We start from the raw sequence: 20,057 nt of genomic DNA, 5'->3' as shown, positions 1-20,057 counted from the left end.
GCCTCCTAGAGGACAGAGCAAAGGCTCCCCCCACCCTCACCTTCTAACACACAGCACAGCAAATCGGACACAGAAGAGAGTGAGTTGATTCTTACCAAATTACCATTCTATTAATATCTAAAGCATTAATAGTTAAGCACTTAACAGAAGAATTATTTTAAAAGTCATTATAGCAAATCACATTTGTTAAGGGTTTTCAGCATTTCAAAGTGTTTCAACAACCATTATTTATCTTTTCCTTACAAAACTCTGAGAGATGGTAAGGCAGGGATTATTATACACATTTCATAGATGCAAAAACTGAGGTATAAGGGAGGAAAGTGATTAGCCTAAAGTCACAGAATTAATGGCATAGCCAGAAATAGAAGTTTGGTCCTTTTTCAAGGGTTTGAAACCAAGGAAATACTTAATTTGGGAGAATATCACTTTCAATTTGTTAGCACAATCACATACATTAACTCATTTTATGCTAAAACAACCCCAATAAGGTAGGCAGGGCAAATATTAACTCTGTTTTACATGTAAAACACCTGAGGCTGAGGGAAATTAAATGACTTTCTTATTATCACAAAAAAAGTAAGAGACAGAAGTGGAAGGGACCCAGATGTTTGTTCTACACCAAAACTGCCTCTTTTTTAAAAGATGACTCTATACAGACTATTTAAGAGGCTTCTGAAGAAAATGACTGATAAATATGAAAAGTGATTATAGAAAGCAAAGTCAACAACTAAACCACCTAATCCAAATTTGCAAGGTAATACATTACAAATATTTCTGGCTTTTTCAAAACAACACACTGGTGAGACAGTTGTCCTCTTGTCCTTTTGTCATAGTGGATTTCATGCAGCCCATACAGCAAGCACTAAGAGCTGATATCCCCATTTGTGCCTAAAGTCATGCAAATGTAGCATTGATTTAAAAGGATCACAATGATATTCTTATTTTAAAACTATCCATTTCTGCATGATTTTTGCTTCAGATTATATTTCTCTGTTTATCTATCCTTCCTACTTCATTTTCTTTTTTATTTCCTCTTAAAAGATTTTCCCCAAACAATAGCAGATTCATATTTATCAGTTTTACGAATCACCAAGAGTTTACTAGGTGTCTAGTAATGCCCCAAGTACTGCACTAGGGGCTAATGATACAAAACGTACACTCACCCTGGAAGAGCAGACATTTTAGTGAGGAAGAGAACAGAGGTTCAAACATGGGTACAGCCCAATGGGATACAAAGTGTTCGGTAGGCGCACTGGCATCTGGGAGAGTCAACAAAGGCTTCCTGGAGAATAGGGCACTTGGCTCAGATTCTAAGAGGCAGAAGGGAAGAAGAAGGGCCAAGGGTAGGGAACATCCAGAGCAAAGGTAGAGAGATGGGAAATGGAGAGACATGTAAAAGGAACAATGAGGCCAGATGGAACTCGTGAAGGGAAGTGAAGTGGCCTTTACAGGTTGGAAAAGTTCACTGGGCTCAAGTTAACAAAATGCTTTAAATGCCAAATAGAGAAGTTTATATTTGGTCCTCTATGTAACAGGGAGCCACTGGGGATTATTAAGTAAGGGACTGACACAGGCAGATCTGTGCTGGCAACTGACTCAAAGATGGACTGGAGTAGGAAGAAACCTAATGAAAGAAGACAAATTAAAAGGCTATTATTTCAACGGTCCAGGTGAGAGATAAGGACCTGAACTTTGGTGATGGCTGTGTAGGCAAAGAAAATGCAGGATGTAAAAGTTTTTATAGCAGCAGCAACAAGATTTGGCAACTGATTTATTAGGTAGGGTGAAGCAGAATATAAGGAGCTGGGGTTGAAAACCTGGGGGCCCCAAAAGGAAATGGTACCACTGATGATAACAGGGATATATGCAAGAGGGGTGGTTGACAGGAAAGAGAATGAGATTACGCTTCTTGTTGCTAATTGTTAAATGAATGGAATGTTTTAGATTTTCTCCTTAAAATACATAAAAGCCAAAAAGGAACCAAGTTAAGCTGTCTTTTGTTTATATAATTTGTTTGCTTTCGTCCCTCCCCTCTGGTTAGTTTTCTTAAGACCTTAAAGAAAGCTTCCAAGGCTGGGTGGCCCAACCCAATCTCTGTTACTTAGCACTACCCCCCCCCCCCCAAGAAGCTGTAGACACAGAGGCCAAGATGGTACAGGTGGGCTGTGATCTACAACCTGAAGGAGAATCATCAATGATGTCACACACCCCATAAAGTATTTACTAAAGAACTGACACGGTCAGTACTGACTTAATTGTGGCCATTTTTTTAGTTCTTATATAAGGTAAGATACATTCAAACACAGCTAGAATCTATCACAAAGTTCTTGCCTAAGTTGAAGCAAGTATAAAATATTTATAATCTTTTGAAAAGACAAAACCATCAAGGAAAACTAATACTAAAGTTGGAAGATAAATGAAGGTATACAAAGTAAAATTCAGTGAGATAAGTCAAGTAAGATCTTTTTTTAACTATTCTGAGAAAATGATAAAACGTTAAAGGGTGATTGAGTACTATAGGCAGTCAGTCAATAAACATTTATTAAATGCCTACTACATGCCAGACACTGTGCTAAGTACTAGAGATTAAAAGAAACATGAAAGACAGCCTCTGCTCTCAAAGAGGTCATGATCCATAAGGGAGAGACAAAAGGCAAAAACTATGCTCAGCATAAATTGGAAATAATCAACTGTATCCAAAAAGGAAACTTTGAGACTAATAAAGTTAAGCCTATCCTCTAAATATTTTTGGTACATTCAATTTCTAAGTTTATTGGTAAGAAGCCACTTAACTTCCCAAGAAATAAGATTCCTCAAACTGAAAACATGTCAATGCTTCAATTAATTCACTAGTCTTTCACAACATAAAACAAAACAAATTTAGGTTATATATTAGGGATGTCAAGATCAGACGAAGTAATGAACTGAAAAAAAACCAGACATTTCACAGATGAGCAAACAAGAGAACCCCACCATAACGAACACGAGGATGATAGGGAAACTCAAGACCCAAACACAGAAGAAGAGCTGGAAGAAGATGGAAGAATAATGGACTTGAAAATGTCTACAAGCAAAGCTTCCACAAAACTTCTTAGCCCATCAGTTTTACTGACACAGGCAAAACAGTTCCTAATAATTGTTTTTCTGCAGTGAGTAGTGCACCGGCCCTGGAGTCAGGTGGACCTGAGTTCAAATCTGGCCTCAGACACTTGACATCCTTACTAGCTGTGTGACCTTGGGCAAGTCAATCCCAATTGCCCTGCCTTTCCTCCTCCGAAATAATAATAATAATAATAATAATAACAATAACAATAATAACAATAATAGTAATTGTTTATATTCCTCATTGGATATTCATTTTTCCCATTTTTATGTTGGTAATGTGGTTTTCTTCTTTAAAAATTAGCTAACTGCTTATCTATTTTATTTTTAAAGCAGCCCTTAGTTTTATTTGTTAATAGGAAAAAAAAAGAATAGTTAAATGACCTTATCTTAGAAAAAGAAATTAAACAAGTCATAAATGAACTCTCAAAGGAAAATAAAATCCCAGGACCAGATAGATTTAGAAGCAAATCCTACCAAACACTTAAAGAACAATTAATTCCAATATTGCATAAATTATTTGAAAAATTAGGTAAAGAAGCAGTCCTATCAAATTCCTTCTATGATGCATATATGGTCTTGATAACCTAAAACCTGGCAGAGTCAAAACAGAGAAAAAAACACTATAAATTAATTTCTCTAATGAATACTGATGCAAAAATTTTGAATAAAATACTAGTAAAGAGAAAATATTAATATATCACAAAGAACACACACTACGGCAGTAATGATTAAAGAGATGACAGAGGAGCTCTCTCCAAGGTCAGCAATGACTGATCTCAATCACCCAATTTCATGGTCTCTTCTTCTTCTTCTTGATCTGCAACCTCTTACACTGATGATCAAACTCTCCCTGCCAGACAGTCTCTGTTCTCTGAGTTTGATTGACACTACTCTCTCTTGGTTATGACCCCACTATCTCAGCCTCCTTTGCTGGATAGTCATCCAGAAAAGTGGATCCACGTTTTTGTTTTCTACATTCGACTCCCGTGAATTGTTTAATTACTATCTCTATACAAATCTGTATCTCCTGCCCTTCTCTCTCCTGTATTCCAAACTCACATCAACTGCCTAAGTTAGTTCAAAATAGATGTCCCATAAGAATATCAAACTTACCATGTCAAAAATAGAACTCAAATTCTCTCCAAATCCACCTCTGCTTTGAGCTTCCCCTATAAGGGTCAAAGGTACTATCATCTTTCAGTTGCCTAGTCTTATAACCCTGGTGTCATCCTCAGCTCTTCCCTCTCCTTCAGCCCACAAAGTCAATGACTACATCCCTCAGATCCATCCCTTTAATTCCACTGACACAGCCACCACTACACTACCTCTTCATCACCTCTCACCTGCACTACTGCAATAGGCTCCTAATTATTCTCCCGGGTTCAAGTCTCTCCCCTCTGAATCACTGACGTGGTCACAATGACAATGGAAGAACCTTAGTCCAGGCCAGATGAGTATTTGGAATCAAGGAGTAGGGGTGAGAATGCATATGGTGTGTTTGTACACAATGAGAAGACCAGTCTGTTTCAGCAGCTTTTGTGGGATAGGGTGTGAGTCGCATACTACCCTAAGACATGAAAGTGTGCCCCATTCATGTTAAAATCATACCAGAGTCCTTGAAGGATGTAACAGAGTTTCTGATCCTCTGATTATCACTATCAATTGAGGTTTAAAAGAGATGTGTACTACTCAACAGTGTTTGCTACTGCTATAAAGAATACCATGGAATGAGTTCATTCTGACACTTGTGTGTGCAGGTAACACTGTGCTGATTCAATTAATCCCTTAAGCATTGCAAAGCATCCTAAATGAGATCCATAGTCACTCAAGCACATGGCACAACCATCAACACATAAAAAACCAAGGGAGCTCTAGCCTGCCTATTGTCCAGACTGTCACCAGCAGAGCTCATCCAGCAGGACAAGGCATCCTGGACAGACACTGCAGATGGCCGATGAGATGGGCCTAGAATTATTTAGAAGGAGAGCTAGTTGGACTGCCACTGGAAAACTGAAGACTGGTTTTAATGCCCTTGAGATCTGCCATAAAAACGAAGACCTATAATAGCAACATCATTGTTGGGACTGAAAGTTATGGAATACTGGTATCCAAAGGGTTAAAATAGCAGCTCACCAAAAGGCAGTAGAGATCAATGGTCAGTGCAGGAGAGAATCACAGTCTCTGCCATTCATTTTCCTTATTGTGGCTGGATTCAACGAACCCTAATTGCCTTCCAGCTCAAAACCCAGGTCCCTAGGATTCTAGGATTTGAACAGGAGAAGCAGGATAAAGGTGCAATGAGCCCCTCCGGAGTATCCTATTTGTATACAGGAGACGGTACACCACAGTGGTCTTCACATCTGCTGCCCAGAGACTTACCAGGAGCTCTGCAGAAGAACTAGATCACCAGTTTGATCAAGGAAAGGCTGTGTGGCTTAAAGGGAGGACAGCTCAGATAAATCTGACATCCTCAGCAGGATCTCAATAATAAAAGTGAACATGAAAATGTACTGCCTACGCAGTTTAGGAGGTCTTTAAATTTGGTCAGCTGGAAGCAGACAGGTTCACAAAAACCTGAGAAGATCTGTATGAGATGATGCAAAGTGAAATGAGCAGAACCAAGAGAACAATCTACAAAGTAACAACAGTGTCCTAAGGACAATCAACTATGAAAGACTTGGCTACTCTGATCAATACACTGATACATCACAACTCCAAAGGACTCATGATATACAATGCTATCCAGTTCTAGATTGAGAACTGATGGATTTTTCCATCCTTTATTTTTCTTGTGTCCCCCTTTCCCCAACACGGCTAATGTGGAAATGTTTTGCATACGTATAATGGGTATCAAGTTTCTTGCCTTCTCAATGAATAGGGGAGGGGAGTAGAGCTAGGAAGAGAATGTAGAACTAAAAGAAAAAAAAACTGAACTTAAGAAGAAAAATTTGGTCATCTATAAAACTAAAACTACAAGTACACTAGGCCCATGTGATATTCACATAAACTACAGCTGGTTCTGGGGGTGGGTAAGCTTTCTTCATTATCAGTCCTCTGGGATGGTCATTGTCTTTCAAAGTTATTTTCTTTATAATATATAATATGCAATTTCTTCATACTTCACTTCACACAGATGTTACCAGATTTCACTGAAAACATCCATTTCATATGGTGCCATATTGTTCCATGACACTCACACACCATAATGTTCTTAGCCATTCCCAACAGGTGGGCAAACCCACCTTCCTCTTTAGTTTCCAGCTTTTGGTTAATATAGGTTCTTTTCCTCTTTCTTCGTCTTAGCAAAACGGTTCTTAATGGACAATTGTTAATTTTCAGTTACTGCTGTACCACGACAATTTTATTTGCTACTTTTCCTCAGGATACAGCATTTCATTTAAGAAGTTATTTTGGTGCTCAAGACAGAAAAATTTGGAATTTGAGTCCACTCCATTTTCTTTCTCCAAAATATTTTTATTGTGGAAAGAACTTTCAAAATAAAATTTATAAAGGATGAAAAAAATTTAAAAATAAAAAATTTTTAGGTTGTATTCCCATAGGAATCCTATAAGATCCATAGCCATGTTCTGAGAAACTGGTTCATGAAGTTAGGTATCAAGAATGGAGGAATCAGTTCTAGATGGTAATGGTAATGGGAACATTGCTGTCATGACGGGATTACCACTCTTTGTTTTAATAAATAATACTAGTTCTATGAGTGAGATGATTTCTAATTCTTTTCGAAGAACTCTGCAAGACCACCATCTCTGTCCTGGTCAATCAGGAGACCAAGCTAGCCAGGACTGAGGCACCAAGAAAAGGTTGCTCATACAAATGAACAGCTTATGGGGTGGCACACACAGTGTCTTTCACAGACTTAACTGCACTAAATACATCTTAATAGTACTGATAATGGCAATGGAACTGGAGTCTAGCTGGGGAATAGTTAGATGCAGCATACAGTTCTAGACAATGCTCCCGGCAATACCAGGAACAGAAGGTGATGACCTTCAAGGAGTCCCAAACAATGACTGGATTATGAAGCACCAGCCGACAGATCCCCTACACTACTGAAAAGAGAACACAGGCCGAGCACCTCATAACTCATACCCCAACTTGGACCCACAAGGATCTACATCAGAGCTGGCACATGTTTTTCCAATTACTCACATGAGATTTTGGGAGTTTTCACTGTGTGTGACACTACAAACCCCCTAAGAGTGAAGAAGCCAAACGTAGCACACAGGTTTCTACCCTCGGACAAGGTTGTAAATGAGCCCACGGTACCCTGGTTTTATGAAGGCCAAAGATAGCAAGGATCAAGTTCCTTAGCCTACAGGGTTTGGATGAGTTGTAGTAAAAGGGTGAGTCAATGCACAGGCCTGCTCTTAAGGCCAGAATATGCCAGTATAGTCTAAGTATGAGTCAAGTTCCCATCCCTTTATGAGCTTGACTTCATGGATCATCTGCCTCATGACAGTCCATCTCTGCAGCTCCTTCTCAGATCTCACTGTAAATCTCCAGTGTACTGCACCCTTTTCTTATTCTCCTCTCAGCAATTTTATCATGTCCCAAGGGTTCATTTTGTCTTCAATATAGACAATGATCTCAAATCTGAACAGCTAGCCTTAACTGCTCTCATGACCCGCAGCCCTGCACCCTTAACTGCTGGTGGGAAACATCTTCACCTGGAGATTCAGTGTTCAAATATATCTTCATAGGCAACAACACCAAACCGGATCAATTAAGATGAAATTTAACAAAAGTTATTCACAAACACAAGATGGAAAAAGCGTGACAGGCAAGGGGGAGCAAGGAGGGAAATGTTGCTAGATTAAAACTCAGAATAAGTCAGCAGTGGGATATGGCGACCAAGCTAGGAAATTCAATCTTGGGCTACACTGAGAGCCACCACATCCATGAATTGAGGTCAGAGACCTCACCACTGTGATTAGACATTTAGTACATGATTATCAGATTTAATAATAATAGCTAATATTTATATAGCACCTATTGTGCTAAGCACTTTACAATGATCTCCTTTGAGGAGCTAGATGGCACAGTAGATAGAGTGCTGGCCCCAGAGATAGGAAAGCCTGAGTTCAAACCCTCAGTGATAAGGTGTGGGACCTTGGGCAAGTCACTTAACCTCTGTTTGCCTCAGTTTCCTCAACTGTAAAATGGGGATAATATTAGCGACTCCCTCCGAGAATGGCTGTGAGGAAAGAATGAGATAATGGTTGTAAATTGGCAAAATACCTGGCACACAGCAGGTGTAATGTAAATGCTAGCTATCACTGTAATAATAACTCATTATTAAGAGGTTTCTGATGTGACAATCTGTAAAGCCTCCAGAAAAGGATCATATCACATGTGGATCCCTTGCAAAAACTCGGGATATTTCATCTGGAGAAGACTTGGAGGGAATGGGATAGCAGGATTCAAATACCTGAAGTGCTGTTAAGTTAAAGATGAAGTCACTTGTCCCGCTTAGAATCAAATTTACTCAGTGAAATCAACAGTCAGTAAGCATTTATCAAGCGCCTTCTCCCAAGCCAGGCACTGTTAAGTAAAGGAAATGGAAGCACAAACAGTCCCTACCTTCACATTCAGGAAGAAGCTCGGATTCACTTGGAGGAGATAACATTTACATAAGTAGATACACACAGGGCATAGACCCTTAAAGCAGGAGGTAACACAAGGTTGGGGAGAAGAATACACAAAAAGACTTGAGTTGAAGGAAGCCAGGAGGTGGATGTGAGGCGGGAGCACATTCCATGGATGGGAGACAGTAGATGAAAAGGCAGAGTTGGGAGGTGAACCATCATGTTCAAGGAACGACGCTGGTGGTGTTGGTTGTATCATCAAGACTGGAAAGGTAGGAAGGGCTTTAGAAGTCAAATGGAGGATTTTATATTTAATTCTGGAGGCCACAGGGAGACACTATGGGTTACTGAGTAAGGGAGGTGACAGTCAGACCTGCACATTAGGAAGATCATTCTGGCAGCTGAGTGGAGTATGGATGTGGAGGCCAAGAGACCAAGCAGAAGTCCTGGCCATGAGGGGACAACTGCACCAGACTGCAGTTGTGTGAGGAGAGAAAAGGGGACATATATGAAATGCTGGGGAGGTAGAAAAGACAAGACTTGGCAACAGATTAGATTACGCGGGATGAGAGCGAAGGAGAAGATGAAACCTAAGGTGCAAGCTTGGGTGACTGGAAGGACGGTGGTGGCTTTAAGAGAAATAAGGAAATTGAGATGAAGGGAAAGCTTTGGGGAAAAGATAATGAGTTCTGTTTTGAACATATTGAACATATCTGAGGTGTCCACAAGACAGCCAATTGTCCTGTTGGAGACTGGAATTCAGGAGAGAGGTTATATCTGGATAAATCTATCTGAAAATCCTTGCCTAGAGATAACTCTGTCCGTAAATTGATGAGATCACTAAGCAAGATAGTATTTTTTATGATTTTTTTTTCCCTGAGGGGAGAGGGCAGGGCAATTGGGGTTAAGTGACTTGCCCAACGTCACACAGCTAGTAAGTGTGTCAAGTGTTTGAGGTTGGATTTGAACTCAGATCCTACTAACTCCTCGGCCAGTGCTCTACTCACTGCACCACCTAGCAATGTAGAAGGAGCAGAGACAATGGCAGAGGACTGAGCCTAAGGCAGGGATCCACCATCAGTGGAAGATCTGGCAAAAGAGAGTGAGGAGTAGTAAGACAGAGAGGAAGAAAACTAGGAGGAGTGTCATGAAAACATGAAGAGGGTAAGTGACAGTGTCAAAGCCCACAGACAAGTCAAGGATAAAGATAAAGGCCATTAGATTTCCAATTAAGAGGTCACTAGTAACCCTGAAGTGAGCAGTTTCAGGTGAGGTCAGAAGCCAGACTGCAGAGGGGTAAGAAAGAGAGTGAGAGGAAAAGAATTGGAGACACTGAGTGTAGACAGCTTTCTCAATGAGTTTGGCCAAGAAAAGGAGGAAAGCTAAAGGTAGCAGGAGTAGATGGATCAAGAGATGAGCACAATGGAAAATAGGGTGGGGGGTGGGGTGTTGACAGGAGGGAAAAGGTCTGTAGATAAGGAAAGACTGAAGATTAGTGAGAGAGCACCTATGATAAAGAGCACAAATCTGAAGGAAAAAATGGGTTCAGTTGTGCATATAGAAGGGTTTGCCTTGGCAAGAAGGTCGACCTCATCAAAGGAGACAGAGGAACATAAGATGGGAAGGAGAGAAGAGAGAGTTCTGAGCAAATGACCTCAATCATTTTTTTTCAATGAAACATGGGAAAAAGTTTCTTAATAGAGAGGATGAAGGGAGAGGTATTCTGTAAAGTTTGAGGAAGAACAAAAAAGTTTTGGGACAGCCACTGTAGTGAGTGGAATAGTGAACTACTGAAATTTAACTAGTGAACTACTGAAATTTAAAAGGACTGCCTTGATACCATGAGAGCTCAGTGGAAATTATGAAACAGAAATTTGTAATGGACTCAGCATAGGAGCAAAAGTAGCATTTGGTTGGTATAATCTAAGGTTTAGGCTTAGCAAGACACAATGGATAGCAAATAGGAGAGTGTGGCAAAGGACACAAGTACAGAACTGAACTATTTAACCAAGGGGTGAAGAAAGGGAAAGGAAGAAAGTATAGTCAGTCAGTGCAAAGGTGATGGCATAGGAAAGAACTGTGTAATGGATCAGAGGTTACTGTGAGGATGAAGAACAAGGCTGGAGCTCAAGAAACAGAGGGAAAGACGTAATAATAGCATCCCTCAATAAATAAGTAGCCAATGGATGTGAAGAAACAGTTCCCAAAAGATGAATTCCAAACTAATTAGTAACCATAAGAAAGAATGCTCCAAATCACTAGTGGGGTGGGGAGGGGGAATACACATCAAAATGACCCTTAGATTTTGCCTCACCCAGCAAATTGCAAAAGATGAGAAGAGACAATGTTGAATGGGCTATGGGAAGAGAAGCACACTACTGCATTGCTGGTGGAGCTGAGAATCAGTGCAACCATTTTCTAAAGCAACCTGGAATGATGCAAATAAAGTGACTAAAATATCCATATTCTCTGACCCAGAAATTCTAAGGGCTTATACCCCAAAGAGGACATTGGTACGAATAAAGTCCCCACAGACACCAAAACACTTAGAATAGCACTTTTTCTGGCAGGAAATAACTGGGAACAAACTAGATAGATACTCATTGATTGGGAAGCAGCTAAACAAAATGTGTCAACGTGACTATAACATTTGTGTTCTTTAAGAAATGACAAATATGATAAATACAGAAACATGCAAAGACTTACATGACCTGATATTGAATAGAGTAGTAAGCAGAGACAAGAAAACAGTACGCAATGACTACAACAATATAAATGGAAGTAACAACCATAAAAAAAATCAAAAATAAATGTTGTAATATCACAAGAAACAATCAGGGCCCAAAAGAGTTAAAAGACCTTCCCACTCCACTCCTCTGTGGAGGTAAAAGGAACACAGGTGTGAAATACTGCATTTGTTTTCAGACTTTTCCTTTTTTCCTTCAAAAACAATTATTTGTTATACTGGATAGTTCTCTTGGGGAGTGGGGTATACTGGGAGAAAAATTCTGGTGAATTAAAAAAGGCATCAGTAAAAAAAATTAAGATGTCATGGCAAAAAAACTACGATCAGGTAAGGAATTTGAGGGTTCATGAATATGGAAGTGGAACACCTATGAGTGATGGCAAGATCAAGGGCATGATCATCAGTGGTCAGCTAAAGTGGAGTGAAGGGAGAGGACATAGGAACTGAGTAGACTGAAAAGCTGAGAAGTTAACAAAACAACAAAGTGTATGTTAAAGTTCCCTAAGGGCAGAAGTTGGGATCAAGAAGAAAGGCTCTGAATCAGGCACGGAACTCTGAGAAAAGAAGGAGAATGTCCTAGAGGTTGGCAGATTACAGCTACCAGAATCTTGGCTGGATGATACATTTAGATTAGATGAATTCTCTTTAAAGGTGATGGTGGCAGCAACAGAATCCAGCAGGGGCACTGGAGAGCAAGGAGCGTTCCGACTGAAGCCTGGCTTGACCACTATCTGCTCACCAACTTCAAAAGAGCTTCCTACAGGCCGCATGAAAGCTTTCAACTAGCTACCCATCCAACTCCATCAAGGGAGCAGCACTACAAGCAGCTGTCTGGGCCCAAGACTTCTAATGGAACCAGGCAACTCTGACAGACTGGCAGCTAGTCACTAGCTGATCAAAGTCTGACAGATCCCATCTCAAATGAGGGTTCTCCTAATTAAACCAGCAACCACCCAAAAACAGAATCCAAAACAAGACCTGCCTCAATACCCAGCTGCATTAATGCTGCCCCTCTGTTCCTTCTTCATAGGAAACTCAGGAGAGGGATGGACGTGAGAAATCAGTGAAGCTTACTGCAGAGGGTACATGGTGATACTAACACATTATTACCAGAAAACGATGCAACAGCATGCCTGGGGAAGTGGCTCAAGGAAAAGATTCATAGGATTATAGAATCTAGAGCTGAAAGGGGTCTCCCAAAGGCATCACATGCAAACAATAAGCATTTATTAAGCTCTTAAAGAATGTGCCAGAACTGTGCTAAGTGCTGGGGATACAAAGAAAGGCAAAAGAAAGTTCCTGTCCTCAAGCAGTATGCTTTCTAATGAGGGAGACCACACATGTGTGTTTGTGTGTGCATGCATGTATGTATAACACAAGATACATACAAAGTAGATAGAAAGTAATCTGAAAGGTTGACCTAGCAGCTGGGGTGGGGGTGAGGGGCATGCTGGGAAAGGTCTCAAGCCAAAGTCAGATTTGGAGTCTTGAAGGAAGCCAAGGAAACTAAAAGACGGCAGCGAGGGGAAAAAGCATTCTGGGCATGGGGGGACATGCAATGCCAGCATCCCCAGACAGAGGGTCATGTTTAAGGAAATGCAAATAGGCCTCTTGAGCTAGACACAGAGTCAAGCATAAGAAAGCCATAGAGGGCCAACTTCAGAAGAGATGTATAGGCCAGATGATTTTACATTTGTTCCTGGAGCTACAAGGGAAGCCCTGGGGCTCTCTATATGGCAAGGTAACACCTCAGTCAAACATTTTTTAAAAATATACTTGGCAGCTGAGTGGAAGAAAGACTGGAATGGGGAGACAGGTTGGTTAAAAGGTTCTAGCAGCAACCCAAGGCAGTGCTAGAAGCCAGGTCCGTCTTCAGATTCAGAAGCCAGTGTTCTCTCCACTGTACTATACACCTGTACAGGATTCTACAGAGAAGCCACCAGATGAAATGAAACTTTCTATCTGCTCTCCCTTCTCTTCCCCCACCCCCAGGGTACTCCACCTCCATATCTTCAAATCTGTGTGCTTGGGGGGAGAGAGGGAGGACCCACCACCTCCACTGAAGGTGCCCAGTGGTAACAAAGACTATAAACAGCTGATCCCAGAAAATGGGACAAAAGACTTAGTAGAAATGTGTGAAGGAATAACTCTCAGATGTCATCTAATCCAATGTTCCTAGTGTTCAGAGGGTTAGCTCAACACAACTCCAACGTGTCTTGGGACACCCGCCTACTGATGAGAAAACTGCAGGGAACACAGATGAGGGGCATTCCAAGCTGCCTCTTGAAAACCAGAAACCACATTTTGAATGTATGTAGGGAACTGAGTCAAATTTACAATAAGAGGTATTCTCCAATTGATAAAGGGATGAGAATAGGAAGTTTTCAAAGGGAGAAAGAAATCAAAGCTATTCAACAGCCATATCGATAAAAGTGCTCTAAATCATTAATAATTACAAAATTGCAAATTAAAATCACCTCAAGCTCATCAAATTGGCTAAAACATCAGAAAAGGAAAAGGGCTAATACTGGAGGAGATATGGGAAAATAGGTACACTAATGGACTACTGGTGGATTTGTGAACTAGGTCAACCACTGTGAAGAATAGTTTGGAACTACACCCAAAAAGCTATTAAACCATGCCTATCCTTTAGGCCAGCAATACCGCTGCTAGGTTTATAGCCCAAAGAACAGGGAGAAAGGAAAAGGACCCACATGTATCACATTTAAAGCAGTTCTTTTTGTGGTGGCAAAGAACTGTAGAGTGAGGGGAGGCCTATCAATTGGGGAATTGCTTAAAAAGTTATGGTATATGACTGTGATGGAATGCTATTGTGCTGTAAGAAATGAAGGGGATGATTTCAGAAAAAACCTGGGAAGACTTATATGAACTGATGCAAAACAAAGTGAATAGAACCAAAAGAACAATTTAAGCCACAGAAACAATGTTATAAAAGATAATGAACTTTGAAAGACTTAGTAACTCTGATCAACATAATGTCGAACCACGTGATGTCCACCTCCAGATAGAGAGCTAATGGACTCAAGGGTACAAACTGAAGCAAATTTTCTTTTCTAGCCAAAACTGAAATCTGTGTTGTATGACTACACATATTTATAACGGGTTTTGTTTCTTTTCTTTTTTCTTTTTTTTTTGTTTTTTCGATTGGGGGGGGGTGCGGGAGAATTCAGAACTGGAAATTTTTTAAAAATTGAATTTAAGAATGGAAAATGGAGAGGAAAAGGGAAAAGAAGATGGAAACCAGAGACCATACAGTCCCAGAAGATTCTTTTTCAAATGGTAGATGATTCTCTCGGGACCACCTGTTCCTTTAACCCCAAAAAGGGAAGGGTTAGTCTCTGATGGGGCACTCTATATAGCGTCAGTCACAGCCTAGTGGGAAGAGTGGGGGGCAGAGTCAGGACACCTGGCTTCCACTACAGTCTTTAGACTTAGACCAGTATTGACCAAGGGCAAGTCAAATGGATCAGAGCCTCAGTTTTCTTACCTATAAAATGGGGATATCTCAAAGAGTTAGGACAGCTCTTTGGAAACCTTAAAGCCTGTGGAGTTAGTATTGCCATCCAGGACTTCAATACTTTAGAAGGCTCACTGGATGGTATAATATCAATTAAGTTGGGTGTCTTTGATTGAGCCCTACTAGGTGCTAAACCCCAGGCCCCAAACCCCTATCTATTAGGTGCTAAGCCTATGTGGGTGTGAATTGGTGACTAAGGTGGGGCTCCAGGTGGGACCAACGAAGGGAGGTGCTAACTCCAGAGCCAATGGTAAGAGCTTAAGTTCTGGTCGCTCAGGTGACATTTGATGATGTCTGAAACTGTATAAAAAGAGAGAACAGAGCTATCTGCTTAAGGCTCTCACTCCTGGAGGCATGGGACTCTGGGCAGCCCGCTGTAAGGGCCTACCGGCTGAACTCAGATGTTGATGGTTTTCTTGGTAACTATGAATTGTATTTGGTCTGTTGACGTTTGCAATTTGTTTGCATTTGGTCTGAAGCTCAGGGTGCTGGCTTTTCCCCCTGAGCTGAGTGAATGATATGTGTATGTCGCATTAAAGTAAGATTAACCCCTTAACGTTGCTTTCCTTAGTAAAGCGGATCAAAAGAACCTGAGCTTGCAGCGTTCTATGAGCTGGTTGTTGTTGGTTTTATACCCCCACAGCAGCTGCCAGCCAAATTGTTGGAACAGATGGTTCCAAGAGCATGCCCAACAGCCAGGTCGTGTTGATGCAGCAACAAGAGCACTGGGTTCAAATCCTGGCTGATGCTTTTTTACCTATCTGACCTCAGTAAAGTCATTCTAGCACTCTCAGCCTCAGTTTTCTCATCTATAAAGGAAGACAGCCAGACCACAGTCCTTCAGGCTCACTCTAGGTCTTAATCTCTGGTCCCTTGTGCTATGAAGTTCTGGCAGCCCCATCTCAGACATCTTATGATGTCAGCCAATATTAACCAAGGACTATAGAATCCATCTAACCCTCAGTGGCACTAATGGTGTCTTAGTGGCAGGAAGGCTTGGTATGTATGGGACCCCTCACTCATACTCCCTGCAATTCTCCTGCGGGCAGACAGAGCTGAACGTAACTACCCTAGTATCTCAAGAAGGTTTAAGTTCCTTCCCCTAGTAGCTGACAATGTCAGCTAGAACAATGAGAAAGGTTCTGGATTCTTTTTTAGGGTTCACAGCCCGCTGCTGCCCCTGGGCAGAGAAAACAGACCCCTCACAGAGATGCAACCCTAGTAAAGACAGGATTCCACACTAATGGTGAGAACTTCTTGGATAATGGTCACTCTCATTCCCCACCCACTATGACAGAGGCGCCTTTATTTCTCAAGGAAATCTTCTACTTGCACTCTCACCTCGCTGTGGATAATGGCCCCCATTCAGCTCCCCCTCCAAGTTCAGATGAATTTTGTTGGCAGAATGCCAGCTCCAATCCACTACCCAACAAGGCAGAACCAAAAGGATATGAAAGCAGGACCTTGCCTAATGAAGGCAGCTAGGCAACTTCCCTCCACCCCATGGGGTTTGGCTATAATCACTTGCTCCTCTACTCCACATTGAACTCTATCTTCCACAAAAATAGTAGGTTTTTTCACCATAGATTCTTTTCTACAACCAGCCCCTGCTCCACAATGATAACCTGGGACAGCCAGAGATGGCAAAGATTTTTAAGAGAGAGAATGTGCACCCAGTGCTGACACCAACCTGACCAGAAAGCCAGAGGATCCCAGGGAATCCTTGGCAATTAGAGAACCTCCAGACTCTCTGACAAAGAGGATGTCTCCCTCCTCCCTACCTAAGTAGTGAAACCTGATGCTTTTTAGCTCACTTTGGCCATGCAGTCATCCCATATCTATTCTTTACCCACAACTTAGCAAGTGACTGGAATTCCAACCAACTACTCCCACAAGTACTGATCCACACCAACAACTGTCAGGCTCCTGACAGCAGGCCGAAGAGCAAAAACAAGTCCGACCGGCGTAGACATTACCTGTAGTATTTTATTTGATGGACTGAGAAGGATACGGGCAGAAAATCTGGAACCAGGCTCAAAGCCTTCATCCTCAGCCTTGAGAACAAAAGGTACCAGAAGTAACCCTGGAAGGGGCAATGGCAGTCTTTACCTCCAAATTACAATGGCACCCCTTGTCCAGCTCAACCTCTTCAGTAACTCTGCTACTGAATTATTGCAGAGTAAAACCCAAACCTTATTTCTTCCTGCCCCACTCTCAGATCTTGTGAGCGTCTAAGTCTGACCAAGATACTGCAATGGGACCCTTTTGAGCCAATCAGCTTCTAGTACTAAGAGATCGCTCCCTGTGCCTAAACATCACCCACGCTCACTGCATTTGAGATTCTCATCCTGGGAGAAAATGCTGCTCAGCTCAAACCCAGTCACAATCCTCAGTCAAGGCCAGCCCTATTGGGTCATTGGGCATCTACCCAGGCAAATCACTGGAGAGCGGGAAGAAGGACAAAATCACTGTCCCACCCTCAAGGAATTCACATTTTAATGGTTTCCTCCAGGTCCCTATATAAGCAAATACAAAGGCAAGAGAAAAGGTTAGTAATCACTACTAAGTTTGGGCCTAAATGAAGGATACAGGAAGTTAGGTTTCTGGCACTACCAGGAGAAGCTTTCAGGCCAAGCTACTCACAACAGCAGTATTTGCCTACGGGTGCATTAAAGCTCCCCTCACTGGTCTCATCAGTAGAACTTTCCAAGCAGACACAGGGAAATAAGAGACCACCTGCTGGGGTATTTGGAAGAGAATGGGGGTGAGGGGAGCACAACGATTAGACTAGCTTTAAAATTCTATAATCCTGATGCTGCTAAACAAAATTCTGTGACAGTTATGTATGCTCAATAAAGAAATTGGGCTGCTAGGCGATAGAGTGGTTGGGCCTGGAGTCAGGAAGATCCAAACCCAAATCTGACCTCAGACACTTGTTAGCTCTATCAGGGCTGTCCAAAATGCGGCCGCATGTGGCTGGCAGCCCACCTACAAGCATAGAAATTTACATAAATGCTTAGTAAGTGAAGCCGGGCTACCGTAGAGCTCCCACTAAATGACAAACCAAAATATATTGTCTATTGTTTCAATAAAAACCTAAGGTAGGACAGCCCTGACCTATGTGATCCTGCAAGTCATTTAACCTGTTTCTCGCAGTTTCATCTGCAAAAGAGGGTAACAGCACCTACCTGTCAAGGCTGTTGAGGATAAAATAAGAAAATAATTGTAAAACCTTTAGTACTGTGCCTGGTACATACTGAGTGCTAAAGAAGTGCTAGCTGGCATTATTGTTATTAAAGAGTTTGTAAAGAAAAATTTTACAAAAAGTAGGCTTGAGGGTTATTTTTAAAGCATTTATATAATGCCTACTGTATAGGAGGCACTATGCTAAGTGCGAGGAGCCTTGACCAGCATCACACACAGGGTATGAGTTTGAACTAGTACAAGTCTACCCCGAATTTTCATTTCCTTGGACAGAGCTGGGGGAGGAAACAGCAGAAAGATGTGAAAATATTTAGGTGACAATTTTCCATGATCTGGGGATAAATTGATAAAAGTCACAGCAGAAATGCTGAACTTGTTTACGTGAACCTACAAAAAACCCACAACATTCTAGTCTTTCAAAATGCCTCCATCTATATTCACTCCCAACAGGTGAATTTATCCCTCATTCTCCTACCCAAAAGTCTTCTGTAGCTCCTCACTGACTGTGGAATACAATCCAAACTCCCTCACTTGGCATTTTCAAACCCTCCACAATCTGGCTCCAATCCACTTTTTTCCAGACCTACTCATATTATTCCTCCTTCAGGAATTCTATGTTCCAGTTAAACTGGCCTACAGTAACTTTAGTACCCCATCTCCCCAACACAGCCTTCATCTCTCCCTCTGGACCCTCTGGACTTCCCTTCAAAGGTCACTTCAGGGGCCATATCCAACCATCACTTCCCTCCCTCCAATCCCAGGTGGCAGCGCTCTCTCACTACTCAAATTACCTCTGACTTACTTCAGTCAGCCAGTTAGTCAATCAACAAGCATTTCTTTAAGTGGCTGCTTTGTGCCAGGCACCACACAAAATGCTGGGGATACAAAGAAAGGCAAAAAAGCCTGTCCTTGCACTCAAGGAGCCCACATTCTAATTGGGCGGAGGGAGGAGACAAGGAAAGGCCTCCTTCAATTTGATAGGATGAGCTAAGTAAGTCTGGGAAGAGTCGGAGAAGCTTGAAGGCAGAATTGATACATGAGGAGGGAGAGGAGTCCAGGCATGGGGAAAAGGCAGATCCAAGAAGGCATGAAGGGGCCAAGTTACAAAGAGTCCTACGTCGTAGAAGCCTACCTATCTGCTCCAGCAGTAACAAAGCCACCGAACAGAGCACTAATGTGCTTAGACCTACACTGTGGCAACTACATGGAGGATGAATCCAAAAGGGGAAAGAAGAGGCAGGGAGATCCAGGGCTACTGCAGTCACCCAGTGGGTGAGATGAGGTGAAGGCCTCATCACTGTGGCTAGGTGAGGGAAGAAATATACTGTGCAGGCAGGAATGAGATTTGGTGATGAACTTGAGGAAGCAAGGATGACACCAAGCCTGAAGGCCCAGGGGAATCTGAGGATGGTGGGAGCCTTGACAGTTGAGGGGATAATTCAAAGGAGGTGGGGTTGGGGGACAACGATGCATTCTGTTCTCTGCTCTGGAAAGGGGAACCAGGAACAATGGGTGGATGATGCAAAAAAGGAAAACTTCCTAACAGTGAGAAAGGTAAAGAAATACCTACCAATTAAAGCTATCACAAGGTCAAATAGGGACCTCAGGAAGTAATGAGGTCCCCATCACTGATGGTCTTTAAGCAAAGGGTGGATGACTACTTATAGTTGGGAATGTTACCTAGGGGATTCTCATTCAGGTACTGGGTGTCCTCTGAAGGCTCTTTCAAGAACTCAGATTCTGGGAATTTGAGCACAGACAAGAAGAATTTGGGGAACAATGTATGAAAAAGGTGAAAAGACAGGCTTAATATAGATGATAAAGGCCTTCAAATGATAAAGTAGGAGTGTGGAATTTA

General features: G+C 41.8%; 1 protein-coding gene across 1 annotated transcript in view; it reads right to left on the bottom strand.

Moving 5' to 3' along the window:
- Positions 1–20,057, bottom strand: part of CDK13 (cyclin dependent kinase 13) — a 113,040-nt gene that overhangs the window by 87,207 nt on the left and 5,776 nt on the right. The window lies entirely within an intron of this gene.

Source organism: Trichosurus vulpecula, chromosome 9, assembly GCF_011100635.1.
Source record: "Trichosurus vulpecula isolate mTriVul1 chromosome 9, mTriVul1.pri, whole genome shotgun sequence".
Taxonomy (NCBI): domain Eukaryota; kingdom Metazoa; phylum Chordata; class Mammalia; order Diprotodontia; family Phalangeridae; genus Trichosurus; species Trichosurus vulpecula.
The sequence above is the reverse complement of the archived record's forward strand: the minus strand, read 5'-3'. Positions and strand labels throughout refer to the sequence as shown.